The sequence below is a fragment of the Scardinius erythrophthalmus genome (genome assembly GCF_964197995.2).
Source record: "Scardinius erythrophthalmus genome assembly, chromosome: 9".
NCBI lineage: Eukaryota > Metazoa > Chordata > Actinopteri > Cypriniformes > Leuciscidae > Scardinius > Scardinius erythrophthalmus.
The window spans coordinates 42876107-42890976 of NC_138229.1; the positions used below are offsets into that span (position 1 = coordinate 42876107).

General features: G+C 34.8%; 1 protein-coding gene across 1 annotated transcript in view; it reads left to right on the top strand.

Annotated features, from left to right (window-relative positions):
• The first annotated feature begins 12448 nt into the window (after positions 1-12448).
• The window catches only part of exosc4 (exosome component 4), a 69087-nt gene continuing 66665 nt past the window's right edge, over positions 12449-14870 (top strand). The window contains exon 1 of the mRNA XM_081375083.1: positions 12449-12693. The gene's annotated coding sequence lies outside the window, so the exon portion shown is untranslated. The remainder of the gene's footprint in view (positions 12694-14870) is intronic.

The following is a 14870-nucleotide window of genomic DNA, read 5'->3' on the forward strand; positions in this document are numbered from 1 at the left end:
ATGCAAGAGCCAAGGATGCAGCAACACACAGAAGCAATGGTGCAGTAAGTAATGATATCACCGGTGAATTGTAAAGTAATTTCCAACAGCTTCGAACGCAGCTTAACTGATCAGAATCAAGGACCAGAGCTAGCAGCAGCTTTATAAAAATATATTCTAATACACTATAAAAGTATTACTTTGTTTCTGAAAATAATCAATAATTTCGGTTCAGAAGAACTTTTTGTTGACTGGATGTGTGGATATTTTAGATCCCTTTCTAAGTGTGCATTTTAAACCATCAAAACAAATGGACTATTTCAACTTGAGGCCTGGATTGAAATCACAAAAAAAAAAAAAATAATAATAATAATAATTCTGTTTTGAAGATGAAAGGAACTCAGATACATCTTGGATGGCTTAAGGGCGAGTGAATTATCAGCACATTTGAACTATTTAAGTAAATTTTTCTCTCTTCAAAATCTTCTACAGGATGATAGAAGATTCTCAACTCGAAGACCTTGCATTCTCAAAGCACTTTCGGTGTATCTTAATGAAGACAATGAGAAGCTCATGAAGGAATATAAAGTAAGTTCTCCAAGGAATTATTTCTAATCATAGAATATTACTCTTTCCATGATGTCATAATTTTCATACCGACTATCTTGGGGTGGGCGTTATGGCAAAATATTTCTCTATTTTAAAAACAAAGCCTTACAAGCTAACAAAAAGAATGGCAGAAAGTGCCAGAATGGCATTTAGCCCAAAGTGGCGAAGATGGCATTAAAAAAGAAATAAAATGAACAAATATAAAATTAAAACACTACATAGACTTTACTTTATAAATTATACACTGATTCTTATTAAAGCTAATATAACATTTCTCAGTCAAAAGCAGTGATTGATTTTCTCCTTGTGTGTTTAAAAAAAAAAAAAAAAAAAAAAATATATATATATATATATATATATATATATATATATATATATATATATATATATATACATATATATATATTAACATTGAAGGGATATTGTGCCCCAAAAAGCTAATTAAATGTTTAGGCTTTAAAGCACAAGGCTTTAAAGCACATGCGAATAATGAACTTTTGTGAACTGCAGTGTCCCGTGAGTAACACTACATCTCCGTTAACATGTGATGTGAATGTACAAAGTTGGGATAGAGGTGCCAGAACTGCAACTGAGAGAATGCACTTATAGTTGCACGATACTGCAATATTTATTCAAAAGCAGATCGTGTAGACAATTTAATCGCCCATGATTAATAATAGTGATATCGCACACCCCTAATGCTATCCTTAGTTTCAAACCGGTAATACTTTTATTGGTGCTGGTTGGACTCTGGGTTAATAGGTGGTGCTATTTGGTAATTTTCAGTGCACAATTGCATACACAACATAAGGCAGTTTGATTCTAAACTTTAAGTTGAATTTTTATTTAAACTAATATTAAAATAAAACATTACACACTTAAATTAGTTGAAGCTAAAAGCACCAATTCAGTATGCTGTAGTTAGAATAAACAGAATAGAGGGAACATATATGTGATCTAAAACATAAAAAAAAAAAAAAATTATGCTTGCCACATAAACAGTGTAAGATGCCATTTAAGTGGCTGTATTTTTTTTTAAAGCTATTCTATTCATTATGATATTAATATAGGAAGTGTTGTTGTCAAAGTAAGTTCCATGTTTTAAACTGATTAACTTTTGTTGTTTGTTTTAGGACAATGACTTGGAGAAAGCTGAGAGAGACATGGCTAATACAGTCATTGGAATTTTCATTGTCCGAGCTGAAGGTGCAGGACCTGAAAAACCACCATTGGATGTTGGGATCCTTGTTGAAGGAGTGAAAGTGCTTCAGAAGCTTGGAGATGTCACCAAGGCTTGTGCTCTCCTCTTGGGAGTAATTTATAGTTTGAATCTGAGCTATCCATGTGATCTCAAGTACACCTTCGAGTTTCTTCAAAAGGTGATAATGGAACTTGATGCCAGCAAACTTTCACACAAAATTCAGGTACTTAAAAACAAACTTATGGAATAATTTACTGATGTTTAGTTTAATTACTTCCAGTACAATGCTGCTGTTTGAAAAACAATATTCTTTTTTTTTTTTGTATTAAAAAAACATGCCAGTCATAAATATTCCATAATATGTTGATGTATTCTATAAATGTGAAGTTCTGTAGCGCTTTGGGGTGTGACCCTATGTTAGAAACACGTTGTCATGCTCACTTGTAGAATTTATTTGAGAAAAACAAAAAAGTTCAAGACTTGTTTGTATTATAAAAAAAAATAAAAAGCTATTTGATTCTGAAAAATAGTTGTCTGATTATTTATTAGTTTTCTTGGAACACTTGTATGGCTCGTAATTGCAAAGCAACTGAAATCCTTCAATGTTTATTGCACACTAAATGTTCGTAAATTTAGCATAACATTAATTATATAATAATAGTAATAATATAATAATATATAATAATATAATAGTGACTTTAATAGGATTTCTTTAGCTCATACATCATAACATTTTGTATATGTAATATTGACTTTACTAGGATTTCTTTAGTTTATACAACATAACGTTATGTATATGTAATGGTGACTTTACTAAGATTTCTTTAGTTCATACAACATACATTATGTATGTCATATTGAGTTTACTAGGATTTCTTTAGTTCATACAACATTTAAATTGTCAACTTTACACAAATTTTTTAGTTAATACAACTTACATTTTGTTTGTTGAGATTACTTAACAAAGCTATGTGGAACCCACTTGACGAAGTTTTCTTAAGTAAATCCAACATTTTATTTTTTTGAGTGTGGGTCACAGCATTTAACCTGAAGACACAAAAGTGTTGCCCAGAGAGACACCTGCTGGACACAAAGTACCACAGCCCCTTGGATCATCACAAATAGTAAAGACAAAGTTCATATCACATATTTACAAGATATTGCAGGAAGAATTTAAAGAAAATAATTAACATCTCTCTTAATTTCTCCTCTACAGCCCCTCGCAGATGTTTTACTTTGTTAAATCTAATTCAAAATTGAAATGTTCAGCTACTTTAAATAATTGCTCTTTTGAAAGACGCCCTAATTTTCCCATCGTAGGAGCAACAAAAAAACCCTTTAACAAATCCATTTTAGTTTTACTTTGTCACTAAAAGAACATTTGAACAACAAAATATGTAATACTCAAAGCCAACAGCTCACACATCAACTATCAAAAAAAGATTGTTAACCCTCAGAGGTCGGCAATCACGCCGGCGTGATCTGCTCGCTTTTTTCCTTATGAGTTGAATTGAGACCCGAAATACTCTTTTGACTTTGATTTTACAAAACAAGTTTCATACATCAATCGATTCTGTTAAATGTGTATTATTTTTGTGTATACTCACAATAAAAACAAAGTGTTGTGCTTTTTGCCAAATAAAGAAAAATAAACACGAGGCGAGTTCTGCCTTCTCTCTGCCAGTGTAGTCCATTCTGAAACGCGTCCGAAAATGAACAATAACTCAGCGAATACTCAGTCAAACAGGCATACAGACGCACAGGCATGAAGCTTGAATTCTCTTATTTTAAATGAAGTAATTTATATAAAAAACTAATATTCTCATCTTGTGAAATCTGTATTAAAAGAGAGCGATTCCAGTCGAGCTAATTACAGCTGATTCAGATGTAAGGTGACTCCACCCACGGAGAGCGCGCGCTATTCAAACGCAAATGGCTGAAGCCTTGGTTATACTTTCGCCTGGCTCCGCAGCGCGAGTCTCCGCAGACTGCGCGCGCACCTCCGCAAACGGACGAGGCGTTTATACTTGACGCGCTCGCCGTTGTACTATTCTGTGAAACGACAGGGGGCGACTCGAGTAATTGTCCTCTAAACCATCAGGAATCAGCAGTGAGAAGAAGAAAGCTATACACACGTGACAATGTTTATTTTAGTACACCACCACCAATACCACACTACAAAAAGAATCGTGTAAAACCCAGTAAACCCTGAGATACTAGCAGTGTTGGGGAAGTTACTTTTAAAAAGTAGTGTTTGCTCGTTACTCGTTACTTTTTAAAAAGGTAATCCGTTACTTTACTTAGTTACCCCATTTGGAAAGTAACTTTTTACGTTACTCGTTACTATTACGTTACTTTTATGTTGCTTGACTTTGGGCAGAACCCAATATCTGTTCCTAAATATGTAGACATAAAGTTATAGGCTACAATGGAGGACATAACAGGTAATTATTTTGTGCTCTTTATTATAAAAAATAGTATCAATTACGAAAGAAAAAAAAGTCCTTCTCATTGGCGCTGCTGTGTGCGGCAACTTTTATTCTCAGCCGGCTCTGCATCATGGGGTAGAGTGCGACACTCCGCGATGAGCAGCGCGCCCGCACCACTTCTCTCCGCTCCGCTCCCCCTATCCACCGAACTTTAAATTTCGGCAACAGCCAATAAAGCGCTCCTGCTCTCTAACACCGGTGCTAATCGCGTTTTGATAGCATAGGACAAAATGATATAGAAGACATAAGCTTAGTTTTCAGACATACTACTCACTCTAAGGGAGTAGGAGAAAAAAAAGAGATTTTGAGAGAAAAAAATATTTTTTGTTTAAAAGTACACATATTCCAGCTTTCTATATATTTCTCAGGTCTGTGAGACAAGTATAGCTTATCTGAGTTTCGGTTCATTTACAGTATGGAGACGAGCTCCAGTTCACGCGCACTGAAAAAATATTTTCATTCATCCAATTAAAAAAATTTAGGGTAATGGTTCACATCTATATTTTATAACTTGAGCCAATGAAAAATAAATAACTTGCCCTTACCAATATTTTCTATGTCAATGAAAACTATTTTATAACACTTGGCACAAAGCATATTTTTCTTGTTGAAAAAAATCAATTAATTTAAATTCTGTTTTTGATCTAAACAAAAATATATAGATTTAATCAAAACAAAAATTCTCATTTAATAAATATGTATTAGAAATTATTTGTTTTCTCCAATTAAATAGATATTGATTTAATAATACAATTATTTCTCATTTTTAAAAATACAAGTTAATAGAAATTATTTATTTTAAACAAACAAAAAGATATGGATCCAATAAAACATATTTCCCATTAAGGAACATTAATTAATCTTGTCCAAAATCAAATAAAAAAGACACATAATTTTCATTAAATCGATATTATATACAGTACATTACTTCCACACATCCACAATTTCGTGTCAGATTTTCAACATTTGCGACAGACGGCAAGTCCCTCAGAACCTCTTGACCCTCAAGTATGATTCCAATGTTTGTGGGTAACTTATACAGCTTGTGCATCTCTGATGACAAAGATTTCCATGGTTTCTGCTGAAGAGTTTTTTCAGCCTCTTCCTTCTCCAACACCTGGAAAAGAATTTAAGAAGGAGAAAAGAAAAAGAAAAAAAGAATAAGGAATCAATACAGCTTGGGTTTCCCCCCAAATTAGTTTACATAATACTAATACTTCTAACTAAATATAAAATTTACTCCAATTTGTTGTTGACATAAATATAAGTTGCACGAACTTTCCAGCACATGGGACTCTGATTTTAGCTGAAAGTAATTGTTTCTATATTTGAAATTAGCCTTCAGACTGTTTTCAGACATATATCTGAACATAGTCTGATGGCTAATTTTGAAGTGGACAGCCATATCTAGCGTTTTCACATCTCTAAAGTAATCTGGCCTTACCAGGAAATCTTTGATGAGGGTCCTCCACTGTTTCTCCCAGGTAAAGGATGAGATATTTAAGTGCTCTTTGTAGCGGTGTCAGTATCCTGCATCAAGATAGTACAAATTTGGCATGAGGGTACATTATGGTCAACAAACTTTAGCACAATATATGTTATCAGTTGATATAATAATCATTACAATATATGATTCAATAGTGTGTCAATCCTATTACTAACGCCACGAAAAAATGTCTGCCCCCCAGTGTCCTCTGGCTAGTACTACACTTTTTTGAAAACCAACTGACATCAACCGATTGGCGCCAATGCAGCAATACTTCCATAAATAAAAAGCATACAATCCATAAATAAATGACCATTGTGAGTGTCGACAGTCATACGTTTTAGTTAACGTTACCATTAATCACAAGTGAACGCCAGTCCTTTTACATGTAAGTTAACGTTAGCTCCTTAGTTGTTGATCAGGTTTCTACGGTTTTAACCAGAGAACGTCATTCTTATGACGCTGCATCGAGATAACGTTATGTTCAATGATTAAACGTTCACGTTAATTACCATTGTAAAATCAAAATAAGCCAGGGGTAAACGTATATGTTCCCTTTTGCAATCGGTCAGGAATTGATTAACGTCGACACATTAACGTTAACTTGCCTAGTGTAAACTAAGCTAGCTAACACATTTTTAAACTAATGTAAGTTACATAACGATATCTACCAGATAAATTCGGCAGAGCAACATGTCTTGTACAGCCTACTAAATACAGCAGCACATTTAAATGGTTGTTTGCTTCACTTACTTCAGTTTATCCGCGATGAAATCTGATTCTCTCTGGAGCAGCAAAGTGATCCACGGAACGTAGAAGAGCGGTTACATCGGTCTGCTGACTGGTCGTGGTCGTCGAGAAGATTTGTGTTTAATGCCCATGCGCAATCCTGTGTGTAACCTTGAAATTGTACATTCGTCGAAACAAATATTTCTTATTTGAGCTCTTAATGAAAAATATTTATATTTAACTATGTTTTGAACGAAAAAAATATTATTTGAAAAGTAAAACAAATAATGGTAAACTGAATTGAAAGACAAATTATTAATTGGATGAAATACTGCTTGAAAACCTTTTTACAGTGCGCTGGTGCCGTCATGATTATGTTGCATGCCATATTTACTTATTTATTAAAGTCAGCCAATTAATTGGTTGGTAAAACATTGATTAAAATTACAATTAATACACAACGAAATTCGTTTTAAAGAAAGTCTTTCTACACAAACAAACTTAATAAAGTGGTCTAAATCATGTCTGCCCACTCCATTTATCTCCCGATATATTGCACAAAATTATGATCTTACTCATGCTTTTCACTTTTCATATAATCAACATAGATTAAATTATTCATTTATTTATTTAAACAGAAATATGAAATTAAATAGTTTTCTTTAATTTACTTCTTATTAAATTCAGGCAATTGATTGATAAAACATTGATTAAGATTGTAACTGCCCGCTTGGTAGTGAGTAACTGCCCGCTTTTAATGAGTATAAATGCATATTTTGTGTATGTTTTTATTGTGATTGTGGTGTAGATATGAACACTTCACTCGGCGCGGGCACCAGTGACTTCCACCAGTGGGCAGTATAGTTTCTCCCACTGGTATAACCCTAAATAAACCCGTGCTTATGAGTTACAGCTGTGGAAGGGACTTCCGGACACACGGGACGGAGATTTCGGCGTTGTGTTTGGAGTTTACGGCGGTTGACATAAACTGGTTTGTGACTGGATTGAGATGTTTTCTGGGGTAAATGAGGAAGATGAAATGGAGTCAGATGATTGGAATTTAGTAAGTAAGAAAGGGCAAGAAAAGAGAATGAGTGGGCGAAATGAAACGAGGTTGGAGTATAGCCAATCCAGTAAAAGAGGATTAGAAGAAAACAGCTCAGAGGAAGAGAGTAGGGTTGTCCGGAAAAAGATTGAAAGAGAGCAATATAAAGTCATTCTTAAATTTAGAAAGGAAGATGAACATGTTAACCTAAGTCCAGTAGCATTGTCTAGAGAATTGAAGAAAAAGTTAGGAGAAGTGGACACGGCTAAGATTTTGAGAGACGGAAGCCTGTTGGTGATATGTAAAACTGATGAGCAAAAAAACAAAGTTCTAAAAATTGATAATGTATGTAAGAAAAAAGTGAATGAAAGAAAGATCTTGGGAGAAAAACGACTGAAACAGGGAGTAATAACAGGCATTCCAGTTGAGGAGGATCTAGAAAGACTAAAACAAAGTATTTCTGGGGGTGAAATAAGTAAAATAAAAAGGTTGCAAAAAACAATGAATGGGGAAAGAGTTGACAGTTTGTCAATTCTTTTGGAGTTTCAGGACTCTGTGCTTCCAGAAAAAATCAAGATTGGATACATGAGTTTTGTAGTGAGGCAATATATTCCTCCCCCACTCCGCTGTTATAGATGTCAAAGGTATGGACATATAGCAGCGGTGTGCAAAGGAAAACAAAGATGTCCTAAGTGTGGAGGTGAGCATCGATTTGAAAATTGTGAAGAGAATGCACAGGACAAGTGCTGTAATTGTGGTGGGCAACATCGGGTAACATACAATGGATGTAACGTAAGAAAGAGAGCTGTGGAAATTGAGCAAGTGAAAGTTGTGAATAACATGAGCTATGCAGAAGCAATAAAGAAGGTACAAGAGCAAAGGAGAAGTGATGATACTGACAAAGACATTTCAAGTCAAGAGATTGGGCAAACAGAGGAAAGTGGTACAACACTGACAGTGGATAGACTGATTTTGTTTGTGGCATATGTAATTAATTGCACGGACCAAGTTAGACACAAAACAGAGAAAATAAAAATAATTGTGAAGGGAGCTGAAAAGTTTTTGGGTATAAACAATATATCCTGGGAAAACATCAATAAAAGACTGGAAGGAGATGGGAAGTCAGGAGGTGCAGGTGATAAAACTTGAATATTGTGCAGTGGAATGCAAGAAGTTTGTTAGCGAATGGTCAAGAGTTTAAAGGTTTTATAAAAGAGCTTAGAAAGAAACCAGAAATTGTATGCATACAGGAAACCTGGCTTAAGCCAGTATTGGATTTTAATATTAAAGGTTATGATTGTGTACGTAGAGATAGAGAGGAAGATATTGGGGGAGGGTGTATAATATTTGTAAAACAAGGAGTACAATATAATGTTATAGAAAAAGGAAAAATGTTGGAGTTTATAGTAATAGAAATTTTGGGGGAAAAAGGAAATGTTAAAATTTTAAATTTTTATAATCCTTGTAAAAGACTATCACTAGAGGTGTTGGGTGAACTAATTGTTCATTTAGAAGGAAAAGTTATATGTTGCGGAGATTTCAATGCTCATAGCACACTATGGGACAATTGCAATGATGGAAATGGAATAGTGATTGAAGAATTAATGGAGTTAAAGGAATTAGTATGTTTAAATGACGGTGGGGGAACAAGGTTTAATGTGAGAACAGGAATAGAATCAGCTATTGATCTTACACTTGTTTCAAGTTCACTAGCGGGTATGTGCATATGGGAGGTGATTAGAGAAACAACTATAGGGAGTGATCATTACCCTATAATAATTGAGGTAAATTTAAGTTTAGAAAACTGTAATACAAGAGGAGTAGACAAATGGTTCTTTGAAAATGCAGATTGGGAGAAATTTAGGAGTATTAGTGAACAAGAAATGGAAAACATTAAAGTTAAAGAAGGGATTGATGAGGTTAATAATGATATTTGTAATGCTATATTGATATCAGCAAGTCAGTCTATTCCAAGGAAGGGAGGTAGGAAAAAAAAGAAGATTGTACCATGGTGGACAAAAGAGTGTGATAAGGTAATTAAATCTCGAAATAAAGCTTTTAAAATGTTAAAAAAGAATCATAGTTTTCAGAACTTCATTGAATATAAAAGGATGCAAGCAAATGTTAGGAGAATCATAAAAAATACAAAAAAAGACTTCTGGAGGAGGTTTTGTAACACAGTGGGAAGGGAAACTGAAATTGGTCAAGTATGGAATATGATAAGAAGAATGAATGGGATAAAAAGAGAATTTGGGTATCCAGTATTAAAAGATGGAGATACAATAGCAATAAAAGATGAAGAGAAAGCAGAAATGCTTGCAAAAAGCTTTGTTAAAATACATAAGTCAGATAATAGTAGTAAGGAGGGTAAAAGAGGAAGGGAAAGGACATTGGAACAGTTTAAAGACTTAATACAGAATGAGGAATATAATAATGAACAATTGAATATGATATTTACAAAGGCAGAGTTAAATCGAGCTCTTAGGAAAACCAAGAATTCAGCTCCAGGTATAGATCAGATTTGCTATTTAATGCTAAGACATCTCAGCGAAGTATCTAAGGATGTTTTATTAAATATGTACAATAAATCATGGGAAGAAGGAAAGTTACCACAAAGGTGGAAGGAGGCGGTGATAGTACCAATACGTAAACCGGGGAAGGATAGTACAAATCCAGGAAATTATAGACCTATTGCGTTGACATCTAATATTGGTAAAATAATGGAAAAAATGGTGAATGAAAGGTTAATGTATCATGTAGAAATTAATAAAGTCTTATCCAAATATCAGAGTGGTTTTAGGAGAGGGAGAAATACAATGGATCCGGCGGTATGTTTAGAACATGAGATAAGAAAAGCACAAATAAATAGAGAGAGTGTAGTAGCTGTCTTTTTCGACATAGAGAAAGCTTATGACATGATGTGGAGAGAAGGGTTGTTAATTAAACTGTATAAGTTAGGTATCAAAGGTCAAATGTATAGATGGATCAAGGATTTTTTATCAGACAGAACACTTAAAGTGAGAATAGGAAACAGTTATTCAGAAAAGTTTACAATTGAAAATGGTACTCCACAAGGAAGTATAATAAGTCCTTTATTATTTTCCATTATGATAAATGATGTGTTTGAAGATTTGGATAATGGGCTGGGCCTCTCACTCTTCGCTGATGATGGGGCAATCTGGAAAAGGGGAAGGAATATTGATTTTATTGTGAAAAAAATACAGGAGGCTATTACAATAGTTGAAGAATGGTCATATAAATGGGGTTTTAAATTCTCAGTTGATAAAACAAAAATAATGTTGTTTACAAGGAAGAAAATTGGAAGTGAGGTGAAACTAAAATTATATAATCAAGAACTGGAAAGAGTAAAATATTTTAAGTTTTTGGGGATATGGCTTGATGAAAGAGTTACGTGGGCGGTGCATATTCAGAATATAATAAATAAATGTAAGAAAATAATAAATACAATGAGATGTTTAGTTGGTAGTGAGTGGGGGGCAGATAGGATGGCATTAAAGGCAATGTATAATGGACTGATTAGATCTGTGTTAGATTATGGGTGTGTGGTTTATGGATCAGCTGCAGAAACATCTCTTAAAAAATTAGATAATATACAGAATCAGGTATTTAGACTATGTACAGGAGCTATAAAAACTACTCCAATTACAGCACTACAGGTGGAAATGGGTGAAATGTCTTTGGAAATGAGAAGGGTACAGCTATCATTGAATTACTGGGTTAATTTACAAGGCCATAGTCAAGAGCATCCAACACTAGACACGTTAAAGCCATGTTGGGAAAAAGAGAGGAGGAAAACTAAAAGTTTTGGATGGACTGTGATACAGAAAGCAACAGAACTTAAAATTAATCGATTAAATGTTAGTCCTACTGTTCCATTACCAGTAATAAAACCTTGGGTACTTCCAGATGCTATAGTTGATTTTACATTGTTAGAACAGAGAAACAAGGGTAAGGAATGTAATTCATATAATGTACAGACACATATTAATGAGTACTACAGTTATGTTCAGATATACACAGATGCATCAAAGAGTTCAGACAACAAGATAGGAGTAGCATTTACTGTCCCAGAGTTTCATCTATCAATAAGGAAAAGGATCAGTGATGAGCTATCTGTTTATACAGGGGAAATGGTTGCATTATTATTAGCGATACAGTGGATAGAAGAAATAAGACCTGTGAAATCAGTTATTTGTTCAGACTCATGTTCATCATTGGCTAGTTTACAATACAGTCATTCAGATAGTAGACCAGATATTTTAATGGAGATAATGCAAACAATATACAGAATTCAAATGATGGGGATTACAGTAGTATTTTTGTGGGTGCCTGCACATGTTGGTGTTCAAGGAAATGAAATTGCAGATAAAGAAGCAAAAGAAGCAGTTAAAAACAATGACATTAATTTAATTGTTAATTTAAGTAAGAGTGAAATTAAGAGTATTATCAAGAAGAGACTAAAGGAAAGGTGGCAAAAACAGTGGGATAAGGAGAAAAAAGGTCGGTGGTTCTATAGAATTCAAAGGAAAGTGGGAGAGATGAGAATTGCAGGGAAAAATAGGAGAGAAGAAATAGTAATATCACGGGTGAGATTTGGACACACAAGATTAAATAGTACGCTTTATAAAATGGGTAAACATGATACGGGAAGATGTGATTATTGTGGGCAAGAGGAAACAGTAGAGCATGTTTTAATGCATTGTCAGAAATATGAGAATGAAAGAAGGTTGTTAATTCATAATTTAAAAAACATAAAAATGAAATTCATACCAAAGTATATTCTGCAAAATAATTCGAGAAATGAGTGTTATATTTTTATTCTTAAGTTTCTTGAGGAATCTAATTTGTGGGAGAGAATTTAAAAAAAAAAAAAAAAAAAAAAAAATAAGGGGGGGGGGGTTTAGTCGTCTTGATCCACACTCCATACCAGTTGGTGGCGGAAATACACCATTGTGTTGTTTGTCAACCGCCAATAAAAATTCAAGAAGAAGAAGAAGTTACAGCTGTGGCAAACTCACAAACTAAGTAAGATCGAACAGAAGGGAGCACACAGCAAAGACGCCAAATTTAGGCATGCTAAGGAACAAAGGAAATCGGCTGGTTTTGGTTTAACGCCCTTGGGAAGCGGAACGAGGTATGTGTAGTTGTTTATATGTGGGTACGTGTATTTGTTTATATGTGGGCGCTGCGGGAGTGAGGTGTTCATGTTTATTGTTGTAAGTTATTTGAGTTATGTATTGACAAAGAGCCATTTCGCTTTGATAAGTTGATCTGTGTGTAATTTAAAGGTTATGGTGTAGTGAAATATAGATTTTGGTGGAAAATGATGATTGTTTAGTGGTGTATTAATTTAGGTTTATTGTTTGAGTATGTTTGATTTAGCTAAGGAAATGTGTATAAAAGTACTTATGTTTGTATTTATCTGTATATTTTTATAGTTTTCACGGTGTATTACGGATAAAGGAAAAGGAAATAAAGAAACCGTAAAGACATCAGTCGAGACTCTCCACATCTTGCTTATACCCACCGGGGGCAGTTATAAAGATTAAGATACAATTAATACAAAACGAAATTCACTTTAAATACAGGTTTTCTACAAAAACAAACTTAATAAAGTGGTCAAAATCATGTCTCCGCACAAAATTTTTATTTTATTTAATTTAAACAAATATGAAACTAAATCGTTTTCTTCAGATCTCAACAGTTCTCTTCTCTCAAGCGCGCAGCTGAGGCAGTGTCGCTGTCAAATATATCCATGGGAAAAGTAACGTTGCGTCGAATTGAAAAAGGAACTACGTTTCGTTACCAAATTTTTAGTAGTAACGCGTTACACTACTTTTTACCCGAAAAAGTAGTTACATTACTATAACGCGTTACTTTGTAACGCGTTACACACAACACTGGATACTAGTGACAATAAAACAAAATATATGGATATGAGAATGTGTATAAAACATAACTAACTTATATTAACGATATAAGTTAATATAAGTTAACTTATATTAACTTATATAAAAATCTTACATATTTTTTTAATTTCACTAAACATTTCATTAAGTTTCGTGAACATTTTTATTAAACATGGACCTTTATGTTCATTAAAAATACTTTTTATGCTATTGTATGCTCATTTTTTATATGTAAGCAACTCATTTAGACGTGCAAACTGGGTGCTGGTGTGGTGAGAAGTTCGAGCTCGGCCAGATTCGGCTCGAAGTCGTTCATCTTCGGATGCGGCGCCGCGCGCGTTGTTACAAAAAATGTCGCGCACACTGCCAGGCGAAATTGGGTCTTGCGAACCCAACGCGCACGACCGCCCACACCGCAATGACGTCATTTTTGCCGCGCGCACCTTCGCGCTCGTGCGGACGCGTCGAGTATAGGAGGATCTTTGTTGACATCTTTGTACGCATGCGCGAGTGGTTGTGTGGCAACAAATCAAACAGTATTGCGGGCTGTAAAGACGCGACGAGCACTTTCAAGAGAGTTAGCGGGCAAAATCCACAATATATAAGCACTTTAACATCTGAAGACCGGAGGAGGTTTGGAGAGAAGCTCAAAATTTGTATTGGTGACAAAATCGAAGTTATTCAAAGCCCATATGAGATCTCCGCTGACTGTGCGTGCAGCTCCCCAAACAGACGAGGCATTTATACTTGACGCAACTGTTTTGTTTTAGACCGAACACCAGACCATACAACTGATTTAGACGCGCAAACTGGGTGATGATGAGATGTACTAATATCCGTCTGCTCGGGCAGATTCGGCTCAAAGTCGTGCATCTGCGGATGCGGAGGCGCGCGCGCGCTGTTAAGCCGAATCTGCCCGAGCAGATATCCGTCGACGGATATTAGTTTTTTTATTACCTTCGCGCTCATGCGGACGCGTCGAGTATAAACAAGGTTTTACAGCTCAGCCACTTGTTTTTTTTTTCATATTTTTTTGCAAGTGGAAGATCTTGGTTTACATTTGGACTTGGATGTGATCTTATAGGCTTGAAAAGGTTGGTGACCACTGCATAACGCAAACCCAGTCAAACGTTTGACTGCAGTATCTTCTATTCTATGCGCCTTATAATCCGGTGCGCCCTATATATGAAAACCGTTATAAAATAGGCCATTCATTGAAGGTGCGCCTCTGCTTATAGTGCGGAAAATACGGTAGTCTGGATGCTGTGGATCGCGGTTTGGGACACCTGAATCAGAACGCGAAAACATATGACTCGGTTGATTTGACTCAGTTTTATTTTTTTTTATTTTATTCAATTTTCTATAAATACATAGTCACTAAGACTTAGGCCTACCATGAACA